Below are 21,991 nucleotides of genomic sequence, written 5' to 3'. Positions count from 1 at the left end.
AATCGCAGCGACGCACGAGCCTCGCGGGCCGCCTGGCGCCCGCGCGTGAGGGAGCGGGAGGGCTTCGAGGGCGGGCGCGCGGCGCTGTTGCTGAGGTAACGGCGGCCTCGCGGGCGCCCCTCAGCGAGAGGAGAGGGACCGGCGGGAGCCGCCGGCTCTGGCCCCGTCCCGGTCCCGGTCCCGGTCCCCGTCCCCGCCAGCCCTGTCCCCGCCCCGGGCTGGAGCACTACGTGTTGCGCTGTGTGGCCTCCCGTGCGGCTGCTCACAGCGGTCTTCCGTGAGGTGGCGCTTTAAAACGTGAGCAGTCTCTTGAGGACAGGGTGAGGGCTCACGGACAGGTATTAGTTCTGCTAATTTATACATGTATATCATATATATACCTATAGAAATATGTATATTTGTGATAGCAAGAGATGTTGCTGTGTATTTATACACGCACGCACTGACAAATTGAAAGGGTTTGCACTTAGTTGCTCTGTGGTCTTGAGATCATGACTCCCTCAGGCTATGCCTCTCCTCCTATTATTTCAAAATCACTGAAAACTTTCAACCAAATGCATCAAAATGCGTGAATTTTCCGTATTTTTGTGGAAAAACAGTGTGTAAATCCAAATACACATTATCTGACTAGCTTAGTGGTGTGATATTAATACATATGTAAAATTTTTTAGCCGCAGCTCGGCCAACTATTTTTCAATCCTGAAGCTAGGCCCTGATCCTGGAACTTGTTTTGCATGAGGTGTTCAGCCACTTGGAGGTGCATGAGTAAAAAATTACAAAGTTGGCTTCCTAAATTGTTCTTTCTAATTATGATGGCAGATGCACTGACATATTTGAACAAAACATAGCATGCATAGTAATGTATGATCAATCTTCCATATTTTTGCATTTGTACTAAGGGGGGAAAAAAGACTAAAAGATCCTCTGGCATATTTCTGCTAGGATTAAAAAAAAAAATAAAAAAACCTGTGACACATTACTTACAGAGCCTATTAAACCCTAAAGCAAACTTGATTTTGTCCTATAGCTAACTATCCACTGAACTGATAGTCACAACTATTAACACATTAAATTACTAAATTTTATTTTTAAAATGTATTGTGAGTTACTGTAATAGTACATATTATAGTAGTAACTACTAGTTTACTTGGAGTGTCACTTGTTCTCTGAAGCCAAAGCAAGTAGTATTTTTAATTACTTACCATTTTGAATCTCAGCTTCTGGTTTTTACTTACGCACTCATTATTCTGAACTGAGTTACCTGGTCCAATAAAGTATAACTAGCATTTCTCCTAGGTCTTTCAGGAGGTATGTGCCATAAATAACTTTTGTAGAGAAACTTTTGCATGTGACAGTGAAGCAGAGTAACATTGAAATTAATAGATGTGTGTGCTTTTTTCTTTAAAAACATGCCAAAGCCAACATTATGCAGAGCAAGATGCTAATTAATAGAGTTCCTAAGCCTACTTTTCTGCTTTATAGACTGATTTTATACAAATAAACTGATTTTTAGCTGTTTTAATCTCTGGTGAAGCAATTTGGACTGAAAAGGCAATACTGCAAACTATTTTTTAGATTGTTTAAAGGAGCAAGACTCCTGTTTTCCACATATACTGATAAAAATAAAGGTATGTGGAACTTCTTTAATGTATAATATGTTGTTCTAGTGAAAAGAGTTGGTTTTTATTTTTTGGGTTTTTTACTTTCAGCACATAGGAACATTTAAAGAAGATACTTATTTCTTCTTGCTATTTCATTGGAATTTTTAATTATGAAAATTTAAATTACTACTTTTAACCTTGGATTGTTATCAGTATCAAAAGTTCTTATATAAATAGAAAGTAATCTATAGTAAATTGAAGTTATTCTTGTAATACATGACATAAACAGTGAAAAATGTTTTAAAATGTCATTACCACATATAATTATAAGCCTTTTTTCAGGAATGAAAATTGAGCTTAACTAAGCTACTTTACTAACATAACAAAAAGGCCTCCAGCTACCTGACCACTACTCTTTGCAAACAAATTACCATTTCTCTTTGAGTTGTGTATGCTGAAATAAATAGTCCTCCATTTTGAACAGCTGGGTGGTCTCTAAGATTTTAATCAGATTTGCACCAAGACAGAGAAGTGAATTTTTCTTAACTTACGATGAACTTGGGGAATGTTGCCATTCTCTACTCTATTTCTTTTTACAATGCTTAGTTTTATAAAACCTTGCACTTGCATAGAGCAAAAGTTTTTAAAAGGAAAAAGCTTGAGATGGAGACTACAGTAATTACTCTTTGCTAAAGTGTTCTTCCAGAAGGACTCCTGAGTTCTGATGGCAAGTTCTTTGAAATGATACTGCTCAACACATAGAACAAAATTACCTAGTGTGTCAGCAGAGATATTAGCAGCAAACCCACGAATATTGAGATCTAACATCCTCTAGATTTTTGATTAAATTACTTATGTTAAAACTTATTTTACAGGTACTTTTACATAAAATAATGGCATTAATAATGACAGGGGGTTTTTATTAAATTATTAAAATAAAATATGTTATCCATATTCAATTGAATGTTATTTGTGTACTGAAAATTGAATGTAAGAAAAGACTACAAAATAGGTACAGAAATCAATGTCTTCTGCTCTAATTGCACTTTTGAAAATGTTGTGAAACTAGTGGAGGGACCACATCTTACTTAAAATATCTCCTCCTTGCTTTGTATGACTTTTTAAAACAAGTATTTTCACTCTGAAATCTATGCATGCTCTCTGAAAAACAAGTTTTTAACAGAAAGTTTGAGGAAAGGAAAACACATTATAAAAGCAAGTACTTGAACATGGAAGTCAGTTCCAAGAATAACAATGAGCACTTGTGCTGAGATTCTCAGGAAGGATGAAGCCTGAGAATCAGCCTGAAGATGAAGAAAGCGTTTGGGAATATGTCAACAAATCTTTCTCTGTTTCCTGGGGGTGGGTGGTTGTTTTCAGTGTCTTTTTCGTTAATGTGATTTATAATATAAACTATATACTGACTTCTGTACGTAGAAATTAAATAGAAAAAGCAATAGATTTTTATGTCTCTAACATCCATATTATCTTCTCTGATGATGTACTTTTCTTCATGTCTGCCTTCTTTTTTCTTCTACAGAACTCTTTCCACATTTTTTTTTTTTTTTAAGCACTTAAAGTGACAATGTTTAAACAGATCAATGCCCTTACTTTTTGTGGGCAGAGCTCTATCCTGCCAAATGAGATAAGAAAGATCTGTTCAATAGCCTGTTACTGCAAATATACCCTGATTTAGTTTTAAAAAAAAAGTTGATCTGAATCTCTTTTGCAGCACACAGGATTATTCTGAAAACTGAAAGCCTATTTCTAATGTGCTTGAGAACATAGAGACCAAAATACCAAGTCTGCATGAGGAGAAGGTTGAATTTCATGGATGTTGCAGAAACTGGGTATGATTTATATTTTAATTCATAAATGCTTTGGAGTTCCTTCCTGTATAGATGTTCTGAATATATAAAGTGTAAGATGTAAACAAGAGACCCAAGCTTGGAAGTTTGGGTCATGCGTTGACTTTTGAAACCTGTCTTTTAAATATTTTTCTGAGTAAACATTTAAAGCTATTAAAAGCTTATTCCACAACCTTTTAAATTTGGGTGGGGGTTTTTTGGTTATTGTTGTTTTGTTGTTGGCTGGTTGGTGGTTTTGGTGGTTTTGTTTATTTGTTTTTAATGAGAAACGCCGTTTTGAAATTGTATTTTGAAATAAAGTACATGGACATGCACAGTGATATATGTTTTCCCCTCCCTTGCATGTACATTAATGTATAATATATTATTTAAAATTTTAAACTGTAAGTAACCTAGCTCTTTTGTCTATTCATGAACTTAGATTTTATGGAGGTTTCCATTGTATTCTAGCAGTGTTTCTTATCAAGGTCATAGCTATGGGTTGAACAGTATTTACTGTTCACCGTATTAATTGTCAGAGATGCTGAGACTTTATTAAGGTTTACTTTGTTTTCACTAGTGTATTTTCATATAATTTCATACCTCCATCCCCCCTGCATCTCTAATGTTTCTTTAGCATCTCTTTCTTGCTTTTTAAATATGTCATTAATTTTTATTGGGTACTCTAATAACTTCAGGTCTGGGGTGGGGGAAGCTTTGTATGGGGGGGGGGGGAAGTAATTTTAAGAATTTTTTTTTTCCACCTCAAGATGGAAACTATTATTGTACTGGAACTAATTACTAGTTCTGAAGTATGTATGTTTTCTGTAATTTATTTCATCTCAAGACAAAAAAGCGGACATTTCAAACTTGACCTTATGACAGTGATTCTATATAATGTCTTAACATACATCTTACCATTAGTAGTGGAGAATGCTTAATTTTTTATCACCTTATACTGTGGATGAAAAACATATCTGATTACTTTAATACTCCAGCGTAACAGGACAATGTGTATCTAGCTCTTTATTTAAGAAATGTCTGTTCTGTATTTCTGTCTAGCACTTGATGTGTTTATTTCTATATTTTTCTTAGAAGGCTGGGGACATTTTGTTCAGTTATTTGAGAAGTAACATGGATGCATGCCACACTTGAAGACTATTTTCATACCTCCTATCAACATGTAACTTAAGTTTACAATTAACTTGATCCATGCAAGTAGAGCCATTGATTCTTAACCTGACTAAGCACATGTCTAGCTATCTTCTTGAATTAAGGCCTCAGATTGGAAGAGAACCAGTAACTGTTATCAAACAGAAGCAAATCTTATTTTAAGATGTGAGGAGGTGTTCTAGGCACTGGTTCACTAGATAATTTGGAACCTATTTCTGTGTATTGCTCTGAGTACACTTTCTTGCTCAACTTCTAAAGCCATGTGGCAAGTGGATAATGTCGGTGTGTGAGCAGCGATGAATATCCATTTTAAACTGAAAAAGTACCTGTTAACCTCCCCAGGTAACAGCATGTAGAAAGAAAAATAATGTACAGTTGTAAGTTTTCAAGCATTCCTTTCCACCTTCTCAAGGCATCTTTTAAAATCAGCATTCCCTCATATGCCAGAGTGGTTATACAGGGAGATAGGCTACAATTCACAGCAGTAGCATGCTGCCAGGCTAGAAATACTGTATTGCAAACTGCCTGGAAATTCTTGGCTTTGCATATTAATAGAACAATATTTATTATCCTCAAAGTGAGTAAGACTGAATAATGTAAGGAATGAAATTTGCCTATCTCATGCATATGGATGTCTGCCTGGAGTTCAGAGCTGATTTCATTTGCCAAAGGGCAGTAGTGTTACTGTTAGTGGCTTGTAGTCCTCTGCTGCTGGAGTTGCCATGCATGATGCAGTATGTTTATAAATAAAACTATGTTTATATCTGCAAGCACATCTTGGGATGTAAAGTCCTGTTCTTTCTGGCTTGCACGTAACCACCAATAGGGTTGCTGCTGGAACTTAGTCAAGAATTCTGTTTATTTGGAAGCCAGTAAAGAAACTCCCAGAACTGTGTTGCCTCTGCAAGTATGAGTAAAAGCTTATTTATGCCAGTCAAGTGACTACGCATGCATAGAGATCAGATCACTTAAATGAAGGAAGATGCAAACTTTCACAAGTTACTCCTTGTGGTTATTTTCCCACTGGGTAAACAGGGGCTCCCATTTGCCACCTCAGCAGGTTACTTGGGAATTTCAAGGTGTATGTGTGGTAATTTGTAATGTGCTGGAAACACAAAACTTCTAAGAGAAACACTTTTAACTACTTAATAACTAAATAACGTGAAGGCATTAGTCCTTTGTGTTAATCAAATGCAACACAACTCAGGGAGCAAATGAGGCAACTCACATAGGCAAAATTGGTAAGCATAATACATTTGACAGCTATGTGACTCCAGTCTTTAAGAACAAGCATATTTGCCTCAGATTCCCATCATTTTAGTCAGATGTACTTGTAGTATCATGTTCTTTTTTAATGGTGCCAAGGATGGTTGTGTTTTATAATGTAATCTAAAAAATATATGCTGCATTTTGTGCAGAAGTTGTGCACAAGGAACACAATACAGATATTAATGTCTGAAACTGTGGTGATGGAAACTCTTCAATAGCTGTGGTGATCAGTTTCATTGTTCAGCTTTGCTGTTGAAGCTTTTCTGAAAGTTTGGCTTGAGTTTCCCTTGCTGATGTTTAATGCTGTTATGTCCCATTCAGAAGTACATAGAAAAATATTTCTTTTTACCTTTCTTCAGAGTAGTTTGTATTTTATCTTGGGCTTGCGTAAGCATTAGAGAAAAGAATAATTTTGCTTAGAAATTAATGTAAGTAGACTGGAAATTTTGAAGGGAAAAATTTGGCTTCCTTTTGCAAAGCTTTATAGCAGATTTAATAAAATGTAGCTCTCATACAAGCAAGAAACTTCTAAAACAGCCAGTTATAACCCTGGCAAGCGTTTGGAGAAGCTGGCTTTCTGTTGTGTGGTGCATTGTTTTGTTTTTTGCATGTGTCCATTTTAACTGTGTTGTAAAAGCATTTTTGATGTTGCCCTCTTAAGTGGATCCCGCCAAGAGTTAATTACAGTAAATTACATCAAAATCCTTTCTTTACTGAAGATTGTAGTATGTTTACTAAGTTCTCTATCACTTGCATGGTTTTGTGTGTGTAAAATTATAGCTTGGGTGGCTGGAAATGAATGGCTGCCAATTATTCTGATCACTCTGATGGTTTCTACATCATATTTTTTTCAATCTCCTCCTTTCAGTTATCTGCATAGACTTGCTATTGTTGTAGCAGGGAAGACTGATGTTTCTCTTTAGAGCTTTAAACATGCTCTGGATGGGCTTGGTCTGTAGCTCTGAAGGCTGCTGTGAAATATCCTAAGCTTTTATGGCATAAGGGAAAAGATATACACTTTCCAAACTGATCTGGGAAAAGTGTTGATCATTTATGTTCTCTGGCCTAAACCTAGAGATCCAGCCTGCTGTACTGATTTGAATATTAGTGAAAAAGAACGTTCTTCAATTGTTTCCTTTCTTCATTTGCAGAAATGTTAAAACATTCACATGACATAGCCTCACAGTTTTCCCATGCAAACAGTCAGATGGTATAAACATCAGCAGGGGGCAGTATTGAGGCAGAAATAGAATGATAGTAAATTGACCTTAAAAAAAAAAAAAAGTTTCTGTATGTTTTCAGTTTTTCTTCATCGAATCACAGAATAATTTATGATGAAAGGGATGCCTGAATGTCATCGGGTCAATTCCTGTCTCTGAGAGCCAAATTCAAAGTTAGCTACAATCAATTTGGTCATGGTAATGTGTCTGAGTTGTTGGTCATTCCATAACAACCTGCAATCAGATTAGTTTTCTCGTTAAACCACTTTTATATTCAGTTGTGAGACTGGATTCAAAACATGCCCAGTGCTGAAGCATAGATATTTTGTCTGAATAATACTAGAAAAAAAAAATCTTCTGACATTTTTGTTTACAAGATCAGGAAATAGAATTTTTTAACAGTTGTTCTCATCAACTTTAATAATAATAGGCAAACATCTGAGAAAAAAAAAAATAGCCCTACAAGAATCTTGCCTGTTACTTCTGCAAGGCAAGATTGACAAACATGGTTATCTCTATGTAGCTTCTGTTGAAAAAATGTCGTCTTGTGATTTTTGTTCTTGTTTGTGTGGGGGTTTTTTTGTTTGTTTGGTCTTGGTTTTAAGTATAGTTTCTATAGTATTTGCTACTCAATAGCAGGGGTGTATTTTTTTCTGCACCTTTACTGGAGAGCTAAGATAGATAGTGTCAGGAAGAATTTAAAGAATGCATATTGCTTTTGTGTTTAAAAACTTTTTCGAAGATATGCTGTATTGAATTTGTGGACAGATTATAGAAATCAGTGTCTTCTCCAAATCAGTAAGTTTTATTAGGATTTTTTCTACTTCCTTTTTTCAATATGCTTTCTCATCTTAGCTGAAATTTTATTGGCTAAAATGATAAACTGTTGAATTTTGTGGAATATTTTCCTTTAGCTTAGCCAATTCTGCAGTGCTTTTTCAAGAGTATATTTGAGACAAAATTGCAGACTTTCAAGCTGTGGAAAAAATGTATATGAAAAATACTAAACACAATTCTATGTTAGGGAGTTTACTGACACTCATGTCACATAAAAGCACTTCTGGCATTTACTTAAACTCTTTAGATGCACTAATAATTTATATAATTTGCTTTAAGGCAAATGTTTTACTCCTGTTTCCAGTCTGGGAAGCAATGTTGTTTCATCTCAGTGTCTAGTTTCAGTCTTTTTTTGACAAATTGTTAGCTACAATATTTATTCGGCCAAAATATCTGTGATTCTGCATATTAAATAGAACTGCTGTAATGGAGAGCATGTGTGGTTTTTTTATTCTCTTTTTGCTACTAGAAAAGTGAATAATAAGTATTGTTAAGTCACTCTTACATGTAACACAAATGTTTGCCTACTGCTGATAATGGTAAACAGGAACAACTCTTTAAGAGATTGTTGGCATCTTAAATGCACTTTTCCCTCTCAGTTGGATCAACTAGGTGTGAAAGCCATTTGGCTAGAATTCTAGCACTTCTCAGATGGTTTGCTACCCCTTTAACTAAGCAGTGGGTTTTAGTTAAATCTGCAGTTTAGATTTCTGGCAACTATCCCAACAAATTAGTTTAAACTAGCTCAGGCAAGTGATCACATGAGCCATGTCCATTTTTGAGTGTTGCTGTGAGTATATCTTTGCAAGATAAAATACCAGTTGATGTGGAATTCAGTGAAGGCTAACAAGTGCTGCTGGGACCTTAGGTGGATGCAGACTGGGTCAGAACTGTTCTGTTATCGGTACCCAGCAGAGTTTGGGTATGGAATGTATTTCATTTGTGATCTGAACTTTGGTACGGATTAAATTATGTTTTATAAGTGTAGTTACATGGCTTCGAGGCCTATAAAACTTGGGTGGGCTCTGTTTGCATATCAGCACTGTGCTTCCAGTATCTCTGGTTCCCGAGGCAGCACGAGACTGCTCTTTGTGCCACTGTTAAATGCCTGTTAAAAGCTGGAGAGAGATCCAGGGTAGACAATGTACTTTGATCACTGGTAAGAATCTTCGTCTTTGATGGATGGGAATATTTGTCACATAGGAATAATAAAAAGTCAGAAAATGTACTGCCAGTTAGCATGCTATTTTTTAAAAAAATATTTTTTTAGATTTTGAAATATTCTTTGTTTCAAAATGCTGAAGATATCTTTATTTTTTTTTTTGTTTAGATAACTTCAGCAGAGAATTATTTTTCTATTTGATTTTACATTAAATATGCAAATGAGTAATATTAGCTGTGGAACAGAGGTAGGCGTAAACATCTGCAAAGGTAATGTGATAGCTGAGTCTGGTGGAAAATGATGGCAAGGAGGTGAGAAAGTACTTGTGTGGTGACTTTTAAATGTTGTACAGTGTGACAGAAAAGGAAAAATCAGTTTAGGACAGCTGCTAGTGACAAATATTGTCTTTCTGAGTACTGACTGAGACGATATAATAGCTGAGCTCTTAGCAACACAAACTTCACAGTGTGGCAGTCCCTGTAAGTGCAAATGTGGGAGGGGTCCCTCCTCTAAATTGATATCTCTCCTGCACAAGATGTAGTTCAAAAGGGGTATCTGGAACAACAACGAGGGACTGACCAAACCTTAACTACAGTTAAGTCAAGGTAGACTGTGTAATAGCTGATCTTTGTTTAACTGGCCTTGGTTTAAATTATTGCTCTTAACTCCCAAGGTACAGTGGTGAACCCCATTGTAAACAATAGCACATTTAGCACTCCTGCTGACAGTCCTTCTTGCAGTGAGTGTTTGTGGAGTGTTCTTGGTGAAAAGGAATGCAAGGTCCTGTATTGTATCATTCAGTAACTGAAAAGAGTTGACATATGTTAAATTATGTGACAAAATGGCTGAATTATACCTAGTGGACTGCAAAAGGAATGTATGCCTTCTGCTTTCAGAGGTAGGTACTGAATCTATAAAAAGCAAGTAATGATTTTAGTCATGACCTTCTGAGATCCAAAGTATTCGGACTGATTAGACTCAAGCACATAGCACTGCAGATCCTTCATGTAACATCCTGTGTTTTACTGTTCCCCTTCCTCTCTCCCCACCCCAAACCCTAGCACATTGCTCTCAAATGACTGCCAAGCAGTTTTGTACATGCATATTGAGATTCTGTTGTATATACGCTTAAAAAATGTGCACATCATTGTAGAGTTTTACATGACAAGCTTTTCTTCAGCCTTGTAGCAAATTATAGAGACAGTTCTGTCATCTTTTGTGTTACTTTAATATTTTGAAGTTTACTTGTGACTCTTTTGGTGACTTTTCCACGAGGATGACCAATTGCTCTCTTCCTTAGTTTATATTCTGTTGCTATTCTAATGGGTTGAGTGAAGAAAAGAGGATATTGTTTATTGTTACTTTCCTCTGTAGGGCTTTAGTTTGCAACTCTTCTCTATGAAATTATCCATATGTTTCCTTAGCAGTTTTCAAGGAGAGTTAAGTTCATTATTATACAGAAAAGGATTATATCCAAGGTGCTTCTCTTATTTTGGCAACTTGAATTTTGTTCAAAAAATTTTGTTTAAACATAAGACCAGTGGGATTTACCGTCAAGGATGTTTAAATGCTGCTTGTATTGTGGAAAAAGTTACTGATTTTTAAATCCTTCCTTTCCCCAAATTTATTCTGAAGCTGAAAAAAAATTGTAGGGGAGGGGAATTTCTTATAAACATGTGTAGAGGCACTTACAAACTTATGTTTCTTTGATTCCTGGAACTGGAAACAACTCTGTATAATGTAGTCTTCCCAAATCCATGCAGCTAATTATCTACAACAAACTTTCTAAAAGCAAACAGGCCAAATCAGTACATCTCATAAGCAAAGTTTTATGCAAGTACTCTACCTCTAATCTGGAAATAATATTGGTAGGAATTTTCTATTTATTTTGGAAAGACTGTCACTGGTAATGATGGATTATCTGTAGGTTCTTTTGCTGGTGAAATGCAGACAGAGCAACCGTATAAATGAAGGAAGCAAGCATTTTGTCTGTTTTTCATTCATTCTGTGGGTTTTTTTTAAGAAATAGTGAAATTCTTTAATAGCTATATTTTCAAAAGTGAGAAGGTGTCACGTTCTTAACAAGTAGCTCAGCTTACAGATGACATTTTTTGCAACACTGCAAGTAGGAATGGAGGTTTAATACTGAGCAGATGGTACAGCACTGAAAAATAATTGGCAAGTTGATAATTACTTAAGTAATCTATTTTTAAAGTTGTATGACTTTTCTTATTCCTGAGATTCTGTAAAAAAGTAAAAAAATACATTTGAAATTCTGTAGTGGTTGAATGTCTGGGTAGTTTATACGTAACTAGAGCAATGGACAATGACTACTTTACCTTCCTGTGTAGCAGTAAGCTTGACCTTTATGGACTGTTGATAGCCAAACCAGTTCTTATATGTTTTCTAGTGTTTTCTCATGTCTCTGTTTGAAAAATCAGAGAGAACACCAATTCAAGGACCCTCCAGCAAGTATGCTATATCTTGACAGTTCAAAACCATAAACCTCAGCGGCCAATGCTAATCCTGCATGCTTGTGAAGAAGATAAGACCATGTTCGGGTAGTACTTAAGCCTGCTAATTCTTTTAGTATATATTTTCTGCTGACACACTTATTACATTCTATACAATTGTTCTGTGTGACATCAGAACAAACAAAACATTCTTTGTAATTGGAAGAATCACTAATTTGGAGGCAAGATTAGGAATACAAAATGCTTTATAGTCTGAGTGAGAAAAGGGCTTGCATGGGGTTTAAGTGCAGTGGACTGTACAGCAACTTACTGCAGCTCCTAAAAACTAAATGGATACATGAACTAAGTTGGCTGCCTCATGAACAACAGTGTCAATGTTATCTTGCTATGACTGCAAAAATAATGCTTTTGTTAACGTATTCACAAACTTTTGTAAACATTGTAGAGTTATTGCATACCATGTTAGAGGCAGTGCTGCAAACAAACTGTATTTGTTTGAAAAATATAAACCTACTACTAGGCAGATTAAGGGGGGCAAAAAAGCACCTGGAAATGGATGAAAATCTATGCTGAATGTTTAAATGTCACACCTTCTTGTTATGCTTACAAAATGCTAGCTACTTTGTTAAATCTGTCTTCTAAATGCAAAACTTCTTACATGAAGGTGGCTTTAAGCCAGTGCCCATGCTGGAGGGTGGGAGGTGACAGCCAGCTGCTTTTAAGGGCAAGAAGCTGGAGCCAGCACTGTGGAATATACAGAGCAGCAGCATCTGTTGTATTGTTTGTCTGGACCATGTTTACTCCCTTGTATTAGATCATCTCTGAGGAATGAGACTAACTGTGGTTTAAGAAATATTACTTCTTAAAATGGCTTTGTTTCCCAGATACAGAAAGCTTGAAAGAAGGTGACAACAAAGCAGTAGCATAGACAGACTTTTCTGAAGAGGGATGGGAGGGTGAGTCTCATTTCTTGTGGGCAGGCAAAAGAGGAGAAATACCATGTAATTTATATAAGTGATGGGGAGGAAAAGTCTCCTGAAGACAGAAAGCATTGTGCAGGGAAGTGGTGAAGAGTGGTGGAGATTATTTTGTTTTTCTCAGAGATTGGCTCCTTGCTGTGTGTCTGTGTGTGTGCGTGTGTGTGTGTGTGTTATGTGTTTGGGAAGCTGAGGGCTTGATATTTTAGAATCTTAGGCCTAGAAATGTAGGTATGTTCTAAGACAGGACTTGCCATACAAATTTTGTTCTTGTTAGTGTTTTTGTTAAAATAATTGGATGCAAATGTTATATGGATGCTTGTGGCAGACTGTGCCTTGTCCCATGTTAGATCTTCAAAGTGAACAGGAGTATGTTTGGAGGCTTTCCCACCTCCTACCCCCCAGCCAGAAAGAACATTGGAAACTGAATTTTCATTTATGTTACAGAGCACCTGTGAAACCATTGACAGCATGGCATAGCCTTAGCCTCTCTTCTGATGCTGCCATGTGACTGTTAGGCACTAGTGTGTAAGTGTCAGCTGATACATGTGCTGCCTCATGGCTTACAAAATACCCTGTGAAATACCCTGTGACATGTTTGCTAACCTCTTGTCCGTGTATTGGTTGGTTTGGTTTTGGTGTGTTGTTGGTGGGTTTTGTGTGTGTTTTTTTATTACTTGCCTAAAGTTTCTGGGTAAGGCTCTAGCCAAAGAACAACAAAAAGTGTACAAATTAGGGGTATTACATGCCTTGTAAATCTGAAGGACTGCATATTACAAACGTTCAATTCTCTGCCAACTAGTGCAATTGAAATGAAAATGTATGCTTCCCAGTTTGGGGGATGTAATTTATTGGTTTATGGAAGTAGTTTGCTTTCCTCCCTATCCCCACTCCTTTTTTTTTTGGAAAACTGTTACTGTAGCAGTGGCTGCTTGTTTCCTTAAGTACTGTGGTTAAGCAGATGACAAGTGCTTAGCAGAAGCATGGAATTTTATTAAACATACAATGGGTCAGATATTTGCTTCACGTGAGTGCATTGTTCTTAACAATATGGAAAATTCAATAATACTTGCCCAAATTTAGGAGAGGAAGTGTGCAGGTGGCTTTGAGGGTTGCTATCTGATGTTCTCCCAACTCCTCTAAACTTTATTTTTCCTCCTTTTGTCATATTGAATATACAGAAGGAGCTGGGATGTTGAACAGGTTTGTTTTTGAGCTGTTGTCCTCCAGAGAATTATCAGCTATTGCAGATTTTGGCATTCTGGAAAGGTAGAAAGGTGGAGCAGTTATGAATTAAGTGCTGGCAGAGACACTTGTATTGCACTATAGAATCGTGAATTTGCAATTGTTGTAGGCCACACAGGACACTGGAGGCACCTCTGGGGCCCTGTGAATCCCAGCTGAAATGTAAACAAGCACCTTTAGGATTTCTGATCCCTTCTTCCTCTCATAACTTCCCTCTGAAGGAGCTGATCTTCCTCATCTGATGTCTGTAGAAACTTGTGTCATTTTTTCCTCACTATTTTTTGTCTTATCTGTGTTTGTCCTTTTTATGTGTTCATTTTGTCATCTGTAGTTGTCATCTGTAGCCATGCCTGTGAGTTCCAGTTCTAGAAAACAGGTGAGAGCTGGCATTTTGAATTTCTAAATGATTGCGAAGAACATGAAATAACAGAGTTAATATTAAAAGACAGATTTTCAGAACTATGTTCTTGTAGACTCTGTATGTTAGTCCTGCCTAACAAAGCTGTGTGTTGTAAATTTTCATTATTTTTGTACAGCATTCTTCTCATTCGTAAGCATAGTTGCCTAAAAATAACATGTGATACAACTCTAAGGTCACACCTGGAAGGACTACAAGACATTTATATTTTTAATTAAAAATGTAGGTTTTAATTGTCGTTGCAAACATCTAGTAACTTTAAATTTATAACAAAGGAGCATGAATCATTATAGAATCTTTTTAAGCAAACTGATTTTTTTCTAAATATATTGGGGTAGGCTACTTAGTACTAAATGGTGATGGCTGAATGGAGAAACAAGAAGTAGACACTTCTGGGCTACAGAGTGAAGTCTCCTAAGGCCATGAAGGTAGCACATGTACATTTATAGAGATATGTATGAAAGCAGTGTTTGCAGAGCTGTTTAATTTCATTAACCAAACAGAATGCATAGTAGATAAATTTTGTGGAGGCTGTCTTCTAGGATCAAAGACCTGAAAAAATACTGATAAGCTTCAGAAGCACTCATTGTTTAACTGTACATTTGTATATTCTCCTCTTCTCCGAGACTAGAGGAGAAAGAGGACTAGGCCTGGTGGGGATGCTGTGGAGGGATTCTATTATCAGTAAGATCTTTGAAGGTATATAGAGGATTTGAGGGTACAGGGATGGGAAATGGGGAAAGAAGGGAGAGTGATAATGTAGTAAATTATATCCTTTCTTAGGTAGCACCTATGAAAAAGAAAAAGCAAGGCAAAATCAGTTGTGGATAACTTAATGCTTAAAGATATTGACCACAGTTTCATAATATACAGTGAAAGGCATTTTAAAGGTGTTTACATATAAATGAAATTGTTTTCAAACATATTGGGGTGTGACTTTTAACACCAAAAGGCTATGACAACAACACAGTGAAAAACGGTAATGCGTTTGTAAAAGCTTAAGGTCAGGCAAATTTATTCTAACTTCATAAAAAAGTTTACAGCAATTATTTCTTATTAACACTGATACATGTAAAAAGAGAAGCTTTCAGAGACCAAGAGAAGTGCTTGTATGCCTGAAGGCTTATCTGTGTTCTTCTAACTTATCTGGTAGTGTAATAAGAGATCTTCTATATAGGAAATTGAGTTAGTAACTGAAGCAGTTACAAGTGCGAAATACAAGCAGGGCTAGTAAAGCTGACTGTATTCTCTATAGGGTAAAAAGTTCAAACTTCTCATCAGGAGTGATATTTGTCAGACGATTTTAAGATGACGAGTCAGAATGGTCAAATATCTTGCAGCATAAATATAACAATATCTGCAGGCATTTGGTGTGGATGAAGAAGCAGGTGCTCAGATGGCAAGCAATTTATGACAATAGCAACTTATATGATGAAGTGAAATATGTAGAGAAGTGAACAGTAGAACTACAACTAAGAACTTATGACAGTTGTTACTTTCAGAGTATCAAATGAAAGAGACATCAGACTATCCAATTATCACAGTATCACAGTGTGTTTGGGATCATCTAGTCCAATCCCCCTGCTGGAGCAGGAACACCTAGGTGAGGTCGCACAGGAACATGTCCAGGTGGGTTTTGAATGTCTCCAGGGAAGGAGACTCCACAACCTCCGGGGCAGCCTGTTCCAGTGTCTGTCACCCTCACTGAGAAGAAGTTTTTTCTCAAATTTAAGTGGAACCTCTTGTGTTCCAGCTTGATCCCATTACCCCTTGTCCTATCATTGTTTGCCACCGAGAAGAGCCTGGCTCCATCCTCGTGGCACTCACCCTTTATATATTTATAAACATTAATAAGGTCACCCCTCAGTCTCCTCTTCTCCAAACTAAAGAGACCCAGCTCCCTCAGCCTTTCTTCATAAGGGAGGTGGCTCCACTCCCTTAATCATCTTTGTTGCCCTGCGCTGGACCCTCTCCAGCGGTTCCCTGTCCTTCTGGAACTGAGGGGCCCAGAACTAGACACAATATTCCAGGTGTGGTCTCACCAGGGCAGAGTAGAGGGGAAGGAGAACCTCTCTCTCGATCTACTAACCACTCCCCTTGTAATACACCCCAGGATGCCATTGGCCTTCCTGGCCACAAGGGCAAAGTGCTGGCTCATGGTCATCCTGTTGTCCACCAGGACCCCCAGGTCCCTTTCCCATACACTGCTCTCTAATATGTAATTTCCCAACCTATACTGGAACCTGGGGTTGTTCCTGCCCAGATGCAGGACTCTACACTTTCCCTTGTTAAATTTCACTAGGTTATTCCCCGCCCAACTCTCCAGCCTGTCCAGGTCCCGCTGGATGGCAGCACAGCCTTCTGGCGTGTCAGCCACTCCTCCCAGCTTAGTGTCATCAGCAAACTTGCTGATAGTACACTCTATTCCCTCATCTAAATCGTTAATGAATATATTGAATAATATTGGCCCCAGTACTGACCCCTGAGGCACTCCACTAGATACTGGCCTCCAACTAGACTCCGCACCATTGACTACCACTCTGGCTTCTCTCCTTAAGCCAGTTTGCAACCCACCTCACTAGTCTATTGTCTAGACCACACCTCCTCAACTTAGCTGTGAGGATGCTGTGGGAGACTGTGTCAAAGGCTTTACTGAATTATAATCTTTTGTGACCATCTCTTTACCTTCTATGACCTAGTCACTGTAATATTCAATTAAAAAGCCATCACTTATAAAGTCGTAATTGAGAGGCAAGTTTGATTGCTGTATTGATTGCCCTCTTCCTTTTGCTGGGCATTCATGAGTGGTTTAATTCTCAATTTTTTGTATTTAAAAAAAAGCCAAAGCAAAAACCTCAAAATGGAACATAGAAAAATTTGAAAACATATTGCAATAAAATTAAATTCCAGTTTTTTGCCTACTCTTTTTGTGCAGACAGTTTTTAAAGCTTTCACATGAAATTCAGTGGTTCAGAGTTGTAACTAAGTTTCAGTAAACTATGCTTTTGTAAATGGAGCCTATCATGATGGGATAAATAAGCATATTTTAATAATTTAATGCTTGGCTACCTTCCCTGCCACATCTGCCACCCCGCTCTGCATAGTCTTCCTGACATTACCACTCAGCTGGATACAAGTAAATGAGCCAAAAAAGCTTTGCCTTGGCACACTTCTGTTGGCTTCATCTGGGTTTCAATGATGTAACCCAGAGATGAACCAGAACCAAAAGAGTTCAACAGTCTGCTAATAGCACAGTGCTGCATCAGATGTATAAGGAATCCCACTACAGTGAAGTCATTTTTCGTAAGACAGTCCCTTTCTGAGAAGTTGTTTGTGGGGGAGGGAGGTTGTGTGGTTGGTGGTTTTTTTCTTTTTTATTGGTCTGTTTTTTAGCCTGAGGCTGAACTGCAAAATCTGTAACACATTCAAACTTGACCTCTTGTAACTGAAGGTAAAACAGCAGTGTTAAGAATTTATCTGTGTATCAAACTAGTAGAGAAAGACAGAAATTATAATTAAGTAGGATTTTAGAAATAGGGTATAGTTCATTTATAGCAAAGAAGGTTTTTTGTTTAGTTTGGTTTTGTTTGGTTTGGGTTTTGTTGTTTCATAGGTATTTTTTGTTGTTTTCCCAGGAGGAAATGATACCTGTATCTTCTTGCTATTTAGCAGAATAATACTTCTTCTGTTCATAACTAACATGCAATTTTTTTAATTTTATTTTTTTTAATAGCAATACAGTTGTGTTACAGCAAGTGTAACAAAAAACCCAGGGTAGACAATGCTAATTGGTGTTACAGACAGTTTATTTGTAGATTGTAAGATGATAAAACACACTTTTACACTTGTGTAATGTGCATGTATCTCTAAAGGAAGCTGTTTGGTAGACAGTAACCATCTCACGCAGAAAAGGGAGAAATTTGATCCACTGTTTAACTACGTTTTTTTTTATTTTTTTATGAGGGGAGAAAATGAGTCATAACTAAAGCAGGGAAGGAATAAGATAAATAAAAGCTGCTCGCAATAGTTAATAATAATTACAGAAAGTACCATGCTGGTCTTGGGATCTTGCTGTTGAGAATAATACATTTAATAGCAACGTTCCTTGGTAAATTTGTGAGAATAAGTGTCAAAATATTTAATATGGAATGCAAGCATTCCTTCTAATAACAAGTATATTGAAAGTCCTCTTCTTTTCAGTGTACTGTGAATAAAGCTGCGAACAGGACAGTAATTTTTATGCAGTCAGTCGCTTGAGACTCTATCCAGCTCTCACTAAAATCAATGGCAAAGTTCTTGCTGACTTCACTGACTGGCTGGGACCTCAGATGTATGGATTTTCTCTGTAACCAGGGGTAGTGCTTGCTTTCTGTTTCCCTGTAAAGTCTGAGTAGTATTATGTGTGAAACAAAAATTGTGAAATTTTTAAGTCCTAAGAACCATTATTGTTTTTCTGCTGCTTCAGATGCAAAAGGCCTTCATCCAGCCAGTATATCCGTATGTATCTCTCTATATTCCTGGCATGAATTCGCATTCATTTTATTTAAATGTAGGATTACCACCATAATGTGTAAGCACATATTATAAAATTTGAATTTCTCTAAATATGAATTTCTTATTACCTTGATTTTGTAGAAATTGCAAGTTAGTGTTTAGCAGTGAAAACTGGTATTTACTTTCAAAGGGCAGAAGCAAAAGCGAAATTCTTATTTACTCAGTCTTTTCTGTCTTTACTGTTTTGGCATATAAGATAATCGTAAATATACTTTTGATTAAAGACCGTTGCTAGGACAGCTATACATAAATGATAAATTATGTGGTCTGAATTTTAATGGAAATGGCTTTTTGTTCTCATCAGCTTTGGTTCTATTTAAGGTAAAGGCAAGTTACGCAAACTTGTTCTTCAGTCATTTTCAGGAAAAATATATATTTAGAACATTTTTGTTATTGCTTTTTAAAAACAAATCCAAACAACTTCAATAAATAATGAAGGGAGAAGGAGAAACAGGCAGAGTGCTAACTTTTGATCATACTTACCCATCCATCTTCTTCAACAGAGTTCCTTATTTAATTAACAGTAGAGCGCTGTTGTTCCTGACATTGTAAAAATAACACTGTCGCTGTCCTGAAGAGCTTGCAGTCTAAACATGCTCCCTCTTGATATATTTAGTCAATAAGAATAAGCTGAGAGAAACTGACTTAAATAATTTTAGCAAGCAGATAGCTCTGCCAAGTAAACCTCTTCTAAATATTTAAAAGTATGAAGATCCGTTATCAAGGGGACATAGATGACACTTACTTGCTTCAGAATCCAACAGACTCTCATGCACAGACTCAGTGGAGATTGCACAAATACGTAGAGTTTATATAAGTAAAGACTACAATATCATTGGGTTAAGTCTAATCAACTACAATGTACCAAATAAGCCATTGTAAAAGTCCTGTAAACTAGCAAAGATGGCATTCTAGATGGAAACTAAGCTTCTGTGCTCAGAGGGCTCTGCCTTATATTTTAAAGAGAAAAAAAATATTTTATTAAAGAATATTTAATGAAAGTAAATATTTATAAATAATGTTGTTCTACTTATGCAGCAGCAAAGATCTCAAAATAGAGCCTCTGCTCTTGGAAGATTCCAGTGAACAAAGGAGTTGTCAGAACCAGGTAGAAGAAAAACAGAAAATCCAAACATTGCTGAAACTGTGATAAGAAGAATTTATTTCTGGTATCTGCCAAGGCCATGTGAACTTTAGTTTTCAAACTAAAGCCAAAGTTGAAGATCAAGTGTCATATCTGTATCATACCAGGTAGAAACATGTAGGAGAGGTATTTAGAGCAGTGGGAGCAAAATTGTAGACTAGGATGCAAATGGTTCAAGCAGCTCAGGTGTGGCTTTCTGACAGTGGAAAATGTAAAGGTTTCCACCAGAGCCAATAAAGGCCTAAACCCTTTCCAAAATAATGAGGAAGGAGAACAGGTGTTCAGCAGGTAGAATGTAGAAATAAGGTAGCAATAAGTCTTTCACAAAAGCATTACTTGATAAAAATATAAATTTGTATGACTTTAGCTATAATAATTTAAATTTATGCATCCAGTGGAATGGGCAATAGATGTTTAATTGATTTCATCTAAGCCATAAAATCTTAAGGAAGCAAACAACTTAATGAATAAATCTACTAATGTACTCAGAAGTTTCAAGTAGAATAGTCATCAAACTTAAATAATTTGAAATCTGTAGAAAGACTTTTATATAAAACTTTGCAAATAGAGGAAAAGATTCTGTTAGTGGTAATACTTTTTTTCCTGTCTTAGCATGAAAAAAGTATTACTTCTTAACTATATAATGACATGTGAGGCTTAAATTATTATGAAACCTGTATTTTTCAGGTGACAAATGCTACAGTGATTTTTCCTTTGGAGGTAGTTCCTTCAAAGCATGCAAAAGGGGCTTCACAGATATTGCAAACAAAACCTATTTTTAAAGAATTCAAAGACTGTAAAAGTAGCTCCTCCATTAGGAAGTGATATTTAGAAGGCTTTTTGTGCTTAAAGCCTCTTAAGCAGACATTAACTAGTGCAGTTACAAACTTGTGTTTATGTATGGATTGTATAGTTTATTTCAGTGCCCTGAATTTTGTAAACAATTACAATTAGAAAACATTCTTCTGGTGTCATACTGTCACCTGTTGTCAAACAGGTATTTATTCTCAGTGGTTTTGGAGTAGTTAATATTATCACTATGTAAAAGGAAGGAGTGTTTAACTTCTATAAATCTTCAAAAATCTTTGTTACTGTCTCTTATGGCAGTTTCTGGGCCTGTACCCCCGTTCTGCTCCCAGTCTTTCCCAGCCCTATCTGGCCTTGAGAACCTTCCTAAACAATCAAATTCTGAAGTTTTCTAGGAAATAAATGGAATAATCACATGTGAATCTATGGTTTTGGTTTTGCATAGTTTTTCTTGCATAATGCCAAAAGAGAAGCTCTCTTAATCACATCTTGTATTTCAAAACATCTCAGCCTGATGTTTCTCATCCTTCAGCTTTTAGCTGAAGAGGATTTACACAGCTGACCTTCACAACTTTTAAAAGAAAATCCGTACTTGAGGATCTGGCACAAAACCTGAGTATTTAAAGAACTGCTTGTATTACATCGGGATTGTTGTACTATCAAACATGATTAAACCTGGAACATAAAATCAACAGAATGCAGTAAAAAGATGAGAGATTTTTGAGAAAACAAACAAACAAAAACCACCAAACTGCTAGACAGGTCTCATAATTCTATTCTCAATAGGCGTATTTTCAGAAATTATGCTTGCGGTTGCTAAATAAAACTTTCTTTACCAGGACTTTTACTTGAGTTTAAAGGCATTCTGTAAAACAAAGTTAAATCTGACCAGTTCTTGGTTTCATGCTGTAAGCAAAGAGCATGTTTATTAGCCTTACGTATTTCAGGCAGAATTTTCGAAGCACTAATGTAAAACTGTGCTCACTTTGAAAGATCTAGTATTAAGTGATTGTGCTGAGGGAGGCATGAATGTGGTGTGAAGTAAATTTCGTATGACTCATTATTTTTCTAAATATCATTTAGGTAAATCCTTTTGCAACAAATGTGAGTTTTATAATCTCTGCCTTGCAAAAGCAATTTTAGCGATATAGTGTGGTTTTAATTTGTGAAGCAAAGTAATACAGTGCAATTTAGCAAACACTTTATATTTGTGAGGTAATCTTTTAATCTTATACTCAGGTATTCAGTTTCTCCCTATCTTAC

General features: G+C 36.5%; 1 protein-coding gene across 4 annotated transcripts in view; it reads left to right on the top strand.

Moving 5' to 3' along the window:
- Window positions 1–130: 130 nt before the first annotated feature.
- The window catches only part of IRAG1 (inositol 1,4,5-triphosphate receptor associated 1), a 112,551-nt gene continuing 90,690 nt past the window's right edge, over window positions 131–21,991 (top strand). For 3 of the 4 annotated variants that reach the window (XM_065066189.1, XM_021300648.2, XM_021300630.2), the window contains exons 1-2: window positions 149–338; window positions 3,334–3,451. The gene's annotated coding sequence lies outside the window, so the exon portion shown is untranslated. Of the gene's footprint in view, window positions 339–3,333; window positions 3,452–21,991 lie in introns of all 4 variants that reach the window. The other variant, XM_065066184.1, reaches the window with a different exon arrangement.

The sequence above is a fragment of the Columba livia genome, chromosome 5 (assembly GCF_036013475.1).
Source record: "Columba livia isolate bColLiv1 breed racing homer chromosome 5, bColLiv1.pat.W.v2, whole genome shotgun sequence".
Taxonomy (NCBI): Eukaryota; Metazoa; Chordata; class Aves; order Columbiformes; family Columbidae; genus Columba; species Columba livia.
Note: the sequence above shows the minus strand (reverse complement) of the source record. Positions and strands in the feature narration are given on the sequence as shown.